We start from the raw sequence: 16548 nt of genomic DNA, 5'->3' as shown, positions 1-16548 counted from the left end.
CAAGTACATCCTACCATCCTCACGTACATCCTACCATCCTCAAGTACATCCTACCATCCTCACGTACACCCTACCATCCTCATGTACCTCCTACAATCCTCAAGTACATCCTACCATACTTAAGTACATCCTACCATCCTCAAGTACATCCTACCATCCTCAAGTACATCCTACCATCCTCAAGTACATCCTACAATCCTCAAGTACATCCTACAATACTTAAGTACATCCTACCATCCTCAAGTACATCCTACCATCCTCAAGTACATCGTACCGTCCTCAAGTACATCCTACAATCCTCAAGTACATCCTACCATACTTAAGTACATCCTACCATCCTCAAGTACATCCTACCATACTTAAGTACATCCTAATATCCTCAAATACACCCTACCATCCTCAAGTACATCCTACCATCCGCACGTACACCCTACATTCCTCAAGTACATCCTACCATCCTCAAGTATATCCTACCACCCTTAAGTACATCCTACCATTCTCAAGTACATCCTACCATCCTCACGTACATCCTACCATCCTCAAGTACACCCTACCATTCTCAAGTGCATCCTACCATCCTCAAGTACATCCTACTATACTTAAGTACACCCTACCATAATTAAGTACACCATACCAACCTCTAAGTACATCCTACCAACCTCAAGTGCACCCTACTATCCTCAAGTATATCCTACAATCCTCAAGTACATCCTGCCATTCTCAAGTGCACCCTACCATCCTCAAGTGCATCCTACCATCCTCAAGTACATCCTACCATCCTCACACCCTACCATCCTTAAGTACATCCTACCATCCTCACGTACATCCTACCATCCTCAAGTACATCCTACCATCCTCACGTACATCCTACCATCCTCAAGTACATCCTACCATCCTCATGTACACCCTACTATCCTCACGTACATCCTACAATCCTCAAGTACATCCTACTATACTTAAGTACATCCTACCATCCTCAAGTACATCCTACCATCCTCAAGTACATCCTACCATCCTCAAGTACATCCTACAATCCCCAAGTACATCCTACCATACCTAAGTACATCCTACCATCCTCAAGTACATCCTTCCATCCTCAAGTACATCCTACCATCCTCAAGTACATCCTAAAATCCTCAAGTACATCCTACCATCCTCAAGTACATCCTACCATCCGCATGTACACCCTACAATCCTCAAGTACATCCTACCATCCTCAAGTACATCCTACAATCCTAAAGTACATCCTACCATCCTCAAGTACATCCTACCATCCGCATGTACACCCTACAATCCTCAAGTACATCATACCATCCTCAAGTACATCCTACCATCCTCAAGTATATCCTACCACCCTCAAGTACATCATACCATTCTCAAGTACATCCTACCATCCTCACGTACATCCTACCATCCTCAAGTACACCTTACCATCCTCAAGTGCATCCTACCATCCTGAATTACATCCTACCATCCTCAAGTGCATCCTACCATCCTCAAGTACATCCTACCATACTTAAGTACACCCTACCATAATTAAGTACACCATACCATACTTAAGTACACCCTACCATAATTAAGTACACCATACCATCCTCTAATTACATCCTACCATCCTCAAGTGCCCCCTACCATCATCAAGTACATCCTACCATCCTCAAGTACATCCTACAATCCTCAAGTACATCCTACCATACTTAAGTACAACCTTCCATCCTCAAGTACATCCTACAATACTTAAGTACATCCTACCATCCTCAAGTACATCCTACCATACTTAAGTACATCCTACCATCTTCAAATACACCCTACCATCCTCAAGTACATCCTACCATCCGCACGTATTCCCTACACTCCTCAAGTACATCATACCATCCTCAAGTACATCCTACCATCCTCAAGTATATCCTACCACCCTCAAGTACATCCTACCATTCTCAAGTACATCCTACCATCCTCACGTACATCCTACCATCCTCAAGTACACCTTACCATCCTCCAGTGCATCCTACCATCCTGAAGTACATCCTACCATCCTCAAGTGCATCCTACCATCCTCAAGTACATCCTACCATACTTAAGTACACCCTATCATAATTAAGTACACCATACCATCCTCTAAGTACATCCTACCATCCTCAAGTGCACCCTACCATTCTCAAGTACATCCTACCATTCTCAAGTACATCCTACCATTCGCAAGTGCACCCTACCATCCTCAGGTACATCCTACCATCCTCAAGTACACCCTACCATCCTCTAGTACATCCTACGATCCTCAAGTACATCCTACCATCCTCAAGTACATCCTACATCCTCAAGTACATCCTATCATTCTCAAGTACACCCTACCACCCTCAAGTACATCCTACCATCCTCAAGTACATCCTATCATACTTAAGTACATCCTACCATCCTAAAGTGCATCCTACCGTCCTCAAGTACATCCTACCATCCTCAAGTACATCCTACCATCCTCAAGTACATCCTACAATCCTCAAGTACATCATACCATATTTAAGTACATCCTACCATCCTCAAGTACATCCTACAATCCTCAAGTACATCCTACCATACTTAAGTACATCCTACCATTCTCAAGTACATCCTACCATACTTAAGTACATCCTACCATCCTCAAATACACCCTACCATCGTCAAGTACATCCTACCATCCGCACATACACCCTACAGTCCTCAAGTACATCATACCATCCTCAAGTACATCCTACCATCCTCAATTATATCCTACCACACTCAAGTACGTCCTACCATTCTCAAGTACATCCTACCATCCTCACGTACATCCTACCATCCTCAAGTACACCCTACCATCCTCAAGTGCATCCTACCATCCTGAAGTACATCCTACCATCCTCAAGTGCATCCTACTATCCTCAAGTACATCCTACCATACTTAAGTACACCCTACCATAATTAAGTACACCATACCATTCTCTAAGTACATCCTACCATCCTCAAGTGCACCCTACCATTCTCAAGTACATCCTACCATTCTCAAGTACATCCTACCATTCGCAAGTGCACCCTACCATCCTCAGGTACATCCTACCATTCTCAAGTGCATCCTACCATCCTGAAGTACATCCTACCATCCTCAAGTGCATCCTACCATCCTCAAGTACATCCTACCATCCTCAAGTATATCCTACCACCCTCAAGTACATCCTACCATTCTCAAGTACATCCTACCATCCTCACGTACATCCTACCATCCTCAAGTACACCTTACCATCCTCCAGTGCATCCTACCATCCTGAAGTACATCCTACCATCCTCAAGTGCATCCTACCATCCTGAAGTACATCCTACCATCCTCAAGTGCATCCTACCATCCTCAAGTACATCCTACCATACTTAAGTACACCCTACCATAATTAAGTACACCATACCATCCTCTAAGTACATCCTACCATCCTCAAGTGCACCCTACCATTCTCAAGTACATCCTACCATTCTCAAGTACATCCTACCATTCGCAAGTGCACCCTACCATCCTCAGGTACATCCTACCATCCTCAAGTACACCCTACCATCCTCTAGTACATCCTACGATCCTCAAGTACATCCTACCATCCTCAAGTACATCCTACCATCCTCAAGTACATCCTACCATTCTCAAGTACACCCTACCACCCTCAAGTACATCCTACCATCCTCAAGTACATCCTATCATACTTAAGTACATCCTACCATCCTCAAGTACATCCTACCATCCTCAAGTACATCCTACCATCCTCAAGTACATCCTACCATCCTCAAGTACATCCTACAATCCTCAAGTACATCATACCATACTTAAGTACATCCTACCATCCTCAAGTACATCCTACAATCCTCAAGTACATTTTACCATACTTAAGTACATCCTACCATTCTCAAGTACATCCTACCATACTTAAGTACATCCTACCATCCTCAAATACACCCTACCATCGTCAAGTACATCCTACCATCCGCACATACACCCTACAGTCCTCAAGTACATCATACCCTCCTCAAGTACATCCTACCATCCTCAATTATATCCTACCACACTCAAGTACGTCCTACCATTCTCAAGTACATCCTACCATCCTCACGTACATCCTACCATCCTCAAGTACACCCTACCATCCTCAAGTGCATCCTACCATCCTGAAGTACATCCTACCATCCTCAAGTGCATCCTACCATCCTCAAGTACATCCTACCATACTTAAGTACACCCTACCATAATTAAGTAAACCATACCATCCTCTAAGTACATCCTACCATCCTCGAGTGCACCCTACCATCCTCAAGTACATTCTACCATCCTCAAGTACATCCTACCATTCTCAAGTGCACCCTACCATCCTCAAGTACATCCTACCATCCTCAAGTACACCCTACCATCCTCTAGTACATCCTACAATCCTCAAGTACATCCTACCATCCTCAAGTACATCCTACCATCCTCAAGTACATCCTACCATTCTCACGTACACCTTACCATCCTCAAGTACATCCTACCATCCTACCATCCTTAAGTACATCCTACTATCCTCAAGTACATCCTACCATCCTCAAGTGCACCCTACCATCCTCAAGTACATCCTACTATCCTCAAGTACACCCTACCATCCTCAAGTACATCCTACCATCCTCAAGTACATCCTTCCATCCTCGCGTACATCCTGCCATCTTCAAGTACATCCTACCATCTTCAAGTACACCCTTGCATCCTCAAGTACACCCTATCATCCTCAAGTACATCCTACTATCCTCAAGTACATCTTACAATCCTCAAGTACATCCTACCATCCTCAAGTACACCCTACCATACTTAAGTACATCCTACCATTCTCAAGTACACCCTACCATACTTAAGTACATCCTACCATCCTCAAGTACACCCTACCATACTTAAGTACATCCTATCATCCTCAAGTACACCCTACCATACTTAAGTACATCCTACCATCCTCAAGTACACCCTACTATACTCCAACCCGTTCTCGTTCATGATAGCATTTATATGACAAAATGGTTTTATTTTTATTTTACTCCTGTATATAGTACCAATGTGGTATATTCCCAGTTATATTTGTTTTAAGGCACTAACTCTTTCCTACGAACCAATTTACGTCCCAAGGTACCCGTCCATCGCCTCAGACAGCAGAATAGTTGTGATTGGTTCACTTTAAATAAAAATATTATTTTTCAAGTCTCACATGTGTTGTGAAATTACCTACTCTTGTCCATGCTATTAGAATATTATGGATCAGCTATATCCTATTGATGGCTCATAGTTCTGGTTTGAGAAATGTTGGTTGTTCTCAGTAAATAATAATAAGCACTATTAATTATTACATATAATAATGGTGCTATGCCAATCAACATAATATACAATAGTGTGTGCTTTAAAAATCTCAAGAGAATGGAATATAGGAACGTCTACAGAAAACGATGTTAGGTTGGAAGAAATATGGGGCATACTACTACAAACAGGATGGATATAGGATGTATGTAAGTATTGGTATGAGGTCAACTACCAACTGTAGGATGGATATGGGTCTACTACCACCTGTTGGGTGAGTAAGGGGTTCATACCACCTGTAGGATGGTTTGGATCCACAACTGGCCACAGGATGGGTATGAGGTCTACTTCCACCTTCAGGATAGGAATGGGGTCCACTACCAACTGTGGGACTTTCTTCAAGTACCATATATACAGAACAAGAGTTTCAGTCTCATTTGTTTGGATACCATCACTCATAGGAGGCGTATTAGCCTTTCACAGATGTGCGTAAGGCAGCTAAAATTGCAAGTGATATGCCTGAAATTAAGTGGGATATTGGCATTCAAATCTCTGCTGAAAAGCCGCAATATTTTAGGAAATTGGGGGATGACAGAATAGCAGTTACTGAGACTCAAAGGCCAGAAAGCACGAGTGTAAAGGGCTATGACATATTTAGAAGCGAGAATTTTATATACGGCCAGCATAAAATATCCACTAGACAGTGTGTCATGGTAATTGCCAGAATTAGGCTGAGATATCGATATCTATGGCAGGTGGCTGCTGGTAATACAGGCTTTAAACAGGTTTAACATGCTGTGGTTTGTAATATTCTCATCTCTGTCAGTGATGTATAAGGCAAAAAGGGTTGGGCCCAAAATACGGCCGTCTTAACACTATTATTATGGACCCTGGACAAACAAGTGTGCTGGGGCCCCTACGACAACCACTCACGGGAATAAAAAGTAAATGATCGATAATATTAAAACCAATATATTTAATTGGTACTTATCAAAACTGGTGATAAAACCTTAACAACATACTGTGGAGAAGCAACTAATCAACATGATAAACGTTTCAACAATACACAAGGCTTGAAAAAGACAATAATACTCAGTAAGGTACACATTAGATGGCACATTATGAAACATTTACATCCCACTCAAAACATTACGTTTCATTTCTGTTGATAGGGTTATTTACCTGGAAATATTTATCGTAAATTTTTATTATTTAGTCCCACAACAGGATGTAGGGGGTGAATTATATAAGTGTGGATGCATGTCTTATGCTTGTGGAGCCCCTATGCTCGTGGGGCCCCTATGATCGTGGGGCCCCTATGATCGTGGGGCCCCAGACAAGTGCCCATCGGGTCCATCCGGTAGGATGGTTCAACTTTAAAATGAACCCCTGTCGTATCCTACTTACCAATTTTTTTCCAATCTGATTCATTCTCAGGTAGCACCACTCTTTGTCATCCAAAGGGTTGGTATTAGGTCCACTACCACCCACAGGATGGGTTTGGGTACCACTATATATGTATATATCATTCCACAGGATGGATATGGGGTCCACTACTGCCTACAGGATATGGCTATGGGGTCACTACCTCCCACAGGATGGGTATTGGGACCATTATCGCTCAAAATATTGGTATGGGATCCACTACCACCCACAGGATGGGCATGGGGTCCACTACCACCCACATCATGGAAATGGGTTCAATACCGCTCACAGGATGGGTATGGGGTCAATTACCGCCCACAGGATGGGCATGGGGTTCACTACCACCAAGAGGATGAGTATATTGGGTCCACTACCACCCACAGGATTGATATAGGGTTTATAATTATAATAAGCACTATTAGTTTTTACTTATAATATTAGTGCTGCCAATTAACATTATATAATATTATATACAATAACAATATTATATACAATAGTGTGTGCTTGCAAATTTCAAGAGAATGGATTGAAAGAATGTCAACAGAAAAGCATGTTACATTGGAATGTCTATGGGGTAGACTACCGTAAACAGGATATATATTGGTTCGTGGCAGTGGATCCTATACCCATTATATAGGTGGTAGTGGACCCCATAACCATTCTGCGATTGATAGTGGACCCCATAACCCTCTTGTGGGTGGTAGTGGACCCCATACTCATCCTGAGGGTGGTAGTGAACCCCATTCCCATCCTGTGGGTGGTAGTGGACCCCCCTGCATACTCATCCTATGGGTGGTAGTGGACCCCATACACATCTTGTGGGTGGTAGTGATCCCATACCCATCCTGTAGGCAGTATATAGTGGACGCCATACCCATCCAGTAGGTGGTAGTAGGACCCCATACTCATCCTGTGGGCGGCAGTGGGCCTCGTATCCATCTTGTTAGCGGTAATGGATCCATGCCTATCCAGTGGGTGGTATTGGACCCTATTCCCATCTTGTGGGTAGTTGTGGACCCCATACCCATCCTGTGGGTGGTAATGGACCCTATACTCCTCCTGTGGGCGGCAGTGGACCCTATACCTATCCTATAGACGGAGGAGAACCATATACCCATCCTGTGAGCGGTAGGGGGACCACATATCTATGCTGTAAGCGGTAATGGACCTCATGGCCAATATAGGGCGGGAATGGGGTACACTACCATCCACAAGATGGGTATGGGGTCCACTACCACCCACAGGATGGGTATGGGGTCCACTACCAACCACAAGATGGGTATGGGGTCCACTACCACCCACAAGATGGGTATGGGGGTCCACTATCGCCCACAAGATGGGTATGGGGTCCACTACCACCCACAGGATGGGTATGGGGTCCACTACCACCCACAAGATGGGTATCTTGTTATCTTGAGGTTATCTTGAGATGATTTCGGGGCTTTTAGTGTCCCCGCGGCCCGGTCCTCGACCAGGCCTCCACCCCCAGAAAGCAGCCCGTGATAGCTGACTAACACCCAGGTACCTATTTACTGCTAGGTAACAGGGGCATAGGGTGAAAGAAACTCTGCCCATTGTTTCTTGCCGGCGCCTGGGATAGAACCCAGGACCACAGGATCATAAGTCCAGCGTGCTGTCCGCTCGGCCGACCGGCTCCACTAGTGGTATGGGGTCCACTAGCACCCACAGGATTGGTATGAGGTTCACTACCACCCACAAGATGGGTATGGGGTCCACTACCACCCACAAGATGGGTATGGGGTCCACTACTACCAACATGATGGGTATGGGGTCCTTTACCACCCACAAGATGGGTATGGGGTCCACTACCACCCACAAGATGGGTATGGGGTCCTTTACCACCCACAAGATGGGTATGGGGTCCACTACCACCCACAAGATGGGTATGGGGTCCACTACCACCCCACAAGATGGGTGTGGGGTCCACTGCCACCCACCAAATGGGTGTGGGGTCCGCTACCTCCCAAAAGATGGGTGTGGGGTACACTTCCACCCACAAGATGAGTATGGGGTCTGCTACCACCCACAAGATGGGTATGGGGTCCGCTACCGCAATATAAACAACTGGAACAGACAAATATGGACTGGAGACGCAGATGTACTAGCTTAAAGCTTTAGAGTCCATTAACAATGCTGGAATATTGTAACAAAAAAGTCTATAGTAGCTAATATTAATGTGAAAATATTTAAGTGAGTAAATTAATGTTTAATTGATAATTAACAAAGTTATCAATTTATGAAACAGATTGACAAATTTTATGTTCCAAGTTTATACAATATTGTGAAATCAAGAGTCTATGTAGTAACATAAATTGGTAACTCATAAACATTTTAAGTTAAAAATTTGATGCATGTACTTACCTAGTTGTGCTTGCGGGGGTTGAACTCTGGCTCTTTGGTCCCGCCTCTCAACTGTCAATCAACTGTTGTACAGGTTCCTGAGCCTAGTTAGCTCTATCATATTTTATTTTATTTATTTATTTATGTATATACAAGAAGGTACATTGGGTTTGTGAGAATACATTAAATAGTACAGTATTTACAATCTTGTAAAGCTACTAGTACGCGCAGCGTTTTGGGCAGGTCCTTAATCTAACAGATAATTTTAAGTAGGTAATTTCTATCGGAATTGATAAATGATAACAAATACATTGCAAGAGAAAAATGAGATGAGAAAGCTTAGTAAGTATATTAAAGCACATTGTTATATTAAAGCTCTGATTGATTACATTGACAGCTTGATTGGTAATTTAAACAAGATTAATAGACACCATACAACAGATTGACAGCACATATAAGACAGCAATGATCACAATGGTAAAGATGTTCAGATTGGGTACATAAAGATTGGGAGACTGGGTAGCAATAGATACAGATAAACAAGATTAATAAACACCATACAGCAGATTGGCAGCACATATAAGAAGACAGCAATGATCACAATGGTAAAGATGTTTATATTGGGAACATAAAGGTTGGGAGATTGGGTAGCAATAGATACAGTGCAATTTTAAGGCAAAAGGTGAAAAACTATGAAGATAAAATTAGGTACTTTTTAGTATTGATTTTGAATGATGTAAAAGTTGGACAGCTTTTCAATTCAATAGGGAGTGAGTTCCATAAACTGGGTCCCTTTATTTGCATAGAGTGTTTACACAGATTAAGTTTAACTGGGGATATCAAAGAGATATTTATTTCTGGTGTGGTGATAATGGGTCCTATATATCTACACTTAAAACTATGTATTGAGTCAGCCTCCACCACATCACTTCTTAATGCAGTCCATGTGTTTACTACTCTGACACTGAAAAAAAATTCTAATGTTTCTGTGGCTCATTTGGGTACTCAATTTCCACTTGTGTCCCCTAGTACATGTGCCCCTTGTGTTAAAAAGTCTGTCTTTATCTACCCTATCAATTTATCTGAGAATCTTGTATGTAGTGATCATGTCACTATAACTCTTCTGTCTTTCAGTGACGTGAGTTTAATTCCCCGTAGTCTCTCCTGGTAGCTCATATCCCTCAGTTCGGGTACTAGTCTGGGGGCAAACCTTTGGACCTTTTCCAGTTCTGTCTTATGCTTGACTTGATATGGACTCCATGCTGGGGCTGCATACTCCAGGATTGGTCTGACATATGTGGTATACAAAGTTCTGAGTGATCCTTACACAAGTTTCTAAAGGCCGTTCATATGTTGGCCAACCTGGCATATGCCGCTGATGTTATCCTCTTCATATGGGCTTTAGGGGACAGGTCTGGTGTGATATCAATCCCCAGGTCTTTCTCTCTCTCTGACTCTTGAAGTATTTTAGCTCCCAAATGATACCTTATATCTGGCCTCCTGCTCCCTACACCTATCTTCACTACATTACATTTGCTTGAGATAAACTCTAACAACCACTTGTTCGACCATTCCTGCATCTTGTCCAAGTCTTCTTGAAGCCTCAAGCTGTCCTCTCTCTTAATTCTTCTCATAATTTTGGCGTCGTCAGCAAACATTGAGAGGAATGAGTCTATACCCTTTGGGAGATCATTTACGTATATCAGAAACAGGATAGGTCCGAGTACAGAGCCCTGTGGGACTCCACTGGTGACTTCACGCCAATCTGAGGTCTCACCCCTCGCTGTAACTCTCTGCTTCCTTTGCTTAGGTATTCCCTTATCCACTGGAGCGCCCTACCAGTTACTCCTGCCTGTTTCTCGAGCTTATGCATCAGCCTTTTGTGGGGTACTGTGTCAAAAGTGTTCCGACAGTCCAAAAAAATGCAGTCTGCCCATCCTTCTCTTTCTTGCTTAATCTTTGCCACCTGATCGTAGAATTCTATTAAGCCTGTAAGGCAAGATTTACCCTCCCTGAACCCATGTTGATGGGTTGTCACGATTGAAGTCCCTTCTCTCCAGATGTGTTACTAGGTTTTTTCTCACGATCTTCTCCATCACCTTGCATGGTATACAAGTTAAGGACACTGATCTGTAGTTCAGTGCCTCTTGTCTGTCACCCTTTTTGTATATTGGGACTACATTAGCAGTCTTCCATATTTCTAGTAGATCTCCCGTTTCCAGTGACCTACTGTACACTATGGAGAGTGACAAAGTGCTCCTGCACACTCTTTCAATACCCATGGTGAGATTCCGTCCAGCCCAACAGCCTTTCTCACGTCCAGCTCCAATAGGTGCCTCATGACCTCAGCTCTTGTAATTTCGAACCCTTCCAAGGTCGCCTGGTTTGATGTCACCTCTCCTAGCCCCGTGACCTCTCCTTGTTCTATTGTAAAGACCTTCTGGAACCTCTTGTTAAGTTCCTCACACACCTCTTTGTCATTCTCTGTGTACCTGTCCTCGCCCACCCTAAGTTTCATCACCTGTTCCTTCACTGTTGTCTTCCTCCTGATGTGACTGTGTAGTAGCTTTGGTTCGGTCTTGGCTTTATTAGCTATATCATTTTCATACATTTTCTCAGCTACTCGTCTCACACTAACATACTCATTCCTGGTTCTCTGGTATCTCTTTCTACTTTCTGGTGTTCTGTTATTTCGGAAGTTCCTCCACGCCCTTTTTTTTTTTTTTTTTTTTTTTTTTTTTTGAGATATATAAAGAGTTGTTACATTCTTGTACAGGCACTAGTACGCGTAGCGTTTCGGGCAAGTCCTTAATCCTATGGTCCCTGGAATACGATCCCCTGCCGCGAAGAATCGTTTTTTCATCCAAGTACACATTTTACTGTTGCGTTAAACAGAGGCTACAGTTAAGGAATTGCGCCCAGTAAATCCTCCCCGGCCAGGATATGAACCCATGACATAGCGCTCGCGGAACGCCAGGCGAGTGTCTTACCACTACACCACGGAGACTGTTCATCTCCTTTGCTTTCAAACATTCCCGATTTAACCACGGATTCTTCTTTTGCTTCTCGCTTTTTCCTGTCGGGCCGGGATAAACCTGTTTACTGTCTCCTGACACTTTTGGGTGACATAGTCCATCATGTCTTGTACTGACTTGGTTCTGAGTTCTGTGTCCCATGGTATATCCCTTAGAAATTTATTCATCTCCTCATAGTTTCCCTTTCGGTACGCCAGCCCTTTGTTTCCCAGTTCTTTTTTTGGGGAGATAATTCCTAGCTCAACCAGGTACTCAAAGCTCAATACACTATGATCACTCATTCACAAGGGGGCTTCCAACTTAACTTCCCTTATATCCGACTCATTTAAGAATCATCAGATCAAGCAAAGCTGGTTCGTCCTCTCCTCTCATTCTTGCCGGTCCCTTGACGTGATGACTTAGAAAGTTTCTTGTTGCCACGTCCAGCAGCTTAGCTCTCCATGTGTCTGATCCTCCATGTGGGTCTCTATTCCTCCAATCTATCTTCCCGTGGTTGAAGTCTCCCATGATTAGTAGTCTGGATCCGTTTCTGCTAGCCACAGAAGCTGCTCTCTCTATTATATTGATAGTGGCCATGTTGTTTCTATCATATTCCTGTATGGGTCTTCTGTCGTTTGGTGGGGGGTTATATATGACTACTACTATAATTTTCTGTCCTCTAGTTGCTTTGGTGCCTGATATGTAGTCACTGAAACCTTCACAGCCTTGATTAACCATCTCTTCAAAACTCCAACTTTTTCTTATCAGCAAAGCTACACTACCTCCTCCTCTCCCTTCTCTCTCTCTCTTTCCTCACTACATAGTAGTCCTGTGGAAACACTGCATTTGTTATGGTTTTCGTTAGCTTTGTTTCTGTGAGTGCTATTATGTCTGAGTTTTCTTCTAGTGCCCATTCTCCGAGTTCACTTGTTTTATTTGTAATCCCATCTATGTTAGTGTACATTGCCTTGAAGCGTGTGTGTGTGTGTGTGTGCGTGTGTGATACCCTTGGTAAGCAAGAGTGGACGGTAACCTTAGACGTTCTGCGGTCAACGTGGGGGGGGGGGTGGGAGGGTCAAACTCACCCTTCAACATCTGGGCATAGTACCAGCAGCCTCTACAACACTCCCCCAACCTCCAGCTGATGTATATGCCTCATTTAACCTCACTTATGTCACATATTAACCTACAGTTCCTGTGATATTTAAACTCCTCATCACAGTGGCGTCTCACTAATGTAAACTGTTTTGGATTTTGTCTCGAAATAGCTATATGCTGACTGGACGTTTATGTATGTATGTATGTATGTATGTATGTATGTATGTATGTATGTATGTATGTATGTATGTATGTATGTATGTATGTATGTATGTATGTATGTATGTATGTATGTATGTATGTATGTATGTATGTATGTATGTATGTATGAATGTATGTATGTATGTATGTATGTATGTATGTATGTACTCACCTAGTTGTACTCACCTAGTTGTGTTTGCGGGGGTTGAGCTCTGGCTCTTTGGTCCCGCCTCTCAACCGTCAATCAACAGGTGTACAGATTCCTGAGCCTATCGGGTTCTATCATATCTACACTTGAAACTGTGTATGGAGTCAGCCTCCACCACATCACTTCCTAATGCATTCCATTTGTCCACCATGTATGTATGTATGTATGTATGTATGTATGTATGTATGTATGTATGTATGTATGTATGTATGTATGTATGTATGTATGTATGTATGTATGTATGTATGTATGTATGTATGTATGTATGTATGTATGTATGTATGTATGTATGTATGTACGAATGTATGTATGTATGTATGTATGTATGTATGTATGTATGTATGTATGTATGTATGTATGTATGTATGTATGTATGTATGTATGTATGTATGTATGTATGTATGTATGTATGTATGTATGTATGAATGTATGTATTACCTTCTAAATGTCAACATATGCCATTTCAGTTCATGCTGTTAATCTCAATTAGTCTTAAGTCTTAGTTTTTAAGTTTTTTTTCCAGATCTTGCCCAAAACGCATTGCGTATTAGTAGTTCTAGGCGTAGCATATACTTGTTCTATCTTCAAATCCAACATTCTACTTGTAACTACCAACCACTCCCAACACCACAACCACTCCCAACACCAACACACCACTCCTAACACCACAACCACTCCCAACACCACAACCACTCCCAACACCAACACCACTCCCAACACCACAACCACTCCCAACACCACAACCACTCCCAACACCACAACCACTCCCAACACCACAACCACTCCCAACACCAACACCACTCCCAACACCACAACCACTCCCAACACCACAACCACTCCTAAAACCAACACACCACTCCCAACACCAACACCACTCCCAACACCACAACCACTCCCAACACCAACACCACTCCCAACACTAACACCACTCCCAACACCAACACCACTCCCAACACCACAACCAATCCCAACACCAACACCACTCCCAACACTAACACCACTCCCAACACCACAACCAATCCCAACACCAACACCACTCCCAACACCACAACCACTCTCAACACCAACACACCACTCCCAAGACCAACACCACTCCCAACACCACAACCACTCCCAACACAAACACCACTCCCAACACCAACACCACTCCCAACACCAACACACCACTCCCAACACCAACACCACTCCCAAGACCAACACCACTCCCAACACAAACACCACTCCCAACACCAACACCACTCCCAACACCACAACCAATCCCAACACCAACACCACTCCCAACACCAACACACCACTCCCAACACCAACACCACTCCCAACACCAACACCACTCCCAACACCACAACCAATCCCAACACCAACACCACTCCCAACACCAACACCACTCCCAACACCAACACCACTCCCAACACCAACACCACTCCCAACACAAACACCACTCCCAACACCAACACCACTCCCAACACCAACACCACTTCCAACACCAACACCACTCCCAACACCAACACCACTCCCAACACCAACACCACTCCCAACACAAACACCACTCCCAATACCAACACCACTCCCAACACCAACACACCACTCCCAAGAACACAACCAATCCCAACACCAACACCACTCCCAACACAAACACTACTCCCAACACCACAACCAATCCCAACACCAACACCACTCCCAACACCAACACCACTCCCAACACCAACACCACTCCCAACACAAACACCACTCCCGACACCAACACCACTCCCAACACCACAACCAATCCCAACACCAACACCACTCCCAACACAAACACCACTCCCAACACCACAACCAATCCCAACACCAACACCACTCCCAACACCAACACCACTCCCAACACCAACACCACTCCCAACACAAACACCACTCCCAATACCAACACCACTCCCAACACCAACACACCACTCCCAAGACCACAACCACTCCCAACACCAACACCACTCCCAACACCACAACCACTCCCAACACCACAACCACTCCCAACACAAACACCACTCCCAACACCACAACCAATCCCAACACCAACACCACTTCCAACACCAACACCACTCCCAACACCAACACCACTTCCAACACCAACACCACTCCCAACACCAACACCACTCCCAACACCAACACCACTCCCAACACAAACACCACTCCCAATACCAACACCACTCCCAACACCAACACACCACTCCCAAGACCACAACCACTCCCAACACCAACACCACTCCCAACACCACAACCACTCCCAACACCACAACCACTCCCAACACCAACACCACTCCCAACACCACAACCACTCCCAACACCACAACCACTCCCAACACCACAACCACTCCCAACACCACAACCACTCCCAACACCACAACCACTCCCAACACCACAACCACTCCCAACACCACAATTACTCCCAACACCACAACCACTCCCAACACCAACACCACTTCCAACACCAACACCACGTGGGAACTTGTGGAATTTATATCCATCCAGTGAGCTGTAGTTGCCCCCCCCCCCAAACAACATTGGACCTCACATCCATCCTCTGGGTGATAGTGGACCCCATGCCCATTCTGTTGGCGGTGATGGACCCCATTCCCATCCTGTGGGCGGTAGTGGACCAATATACTCATTATGTTGGTGGTAGCAGACCCCATGCCCTGCCCCATGGGCAGGATATATGGGATGAAAGGTTCAAACCTTAAATTGACAGGTGTAATGAATACACTGACAAGTCCAGTATCCTGACCACATGCCTACCCGACTGTTAAAAGTCATTAGTAGCCTAGGCTATTTCTTCCAATGACCCAACAGCAACTCGGCACCCACAGACCAGGAGTTAATTTTCATTGACAACAATTCTCTTATTTGAGAGAACACGAGTCCCATTTTTGACAGTAACTAGCATGGGCCTTGAATGGGGGACCCCA

The sequence above is a fragment of the Procambarus clarkii genome, chromosome 55, assembly GCF_040958095.1.
Source record: "Procambarus clarkii isolate CNS0578487 chromosome 55, FALCON_Pclarkii_2.0, whole genome shotgun sequence".
Taxonomy (NCBI): Eukaryota; Metazoa; Arthropoda; class Malacostraca; order Decapoda; family Cambaridae; genus Procambarus; species Procambarus clarkii.
Note: the sequence above shows the minus strand (reverse complement) of the source record.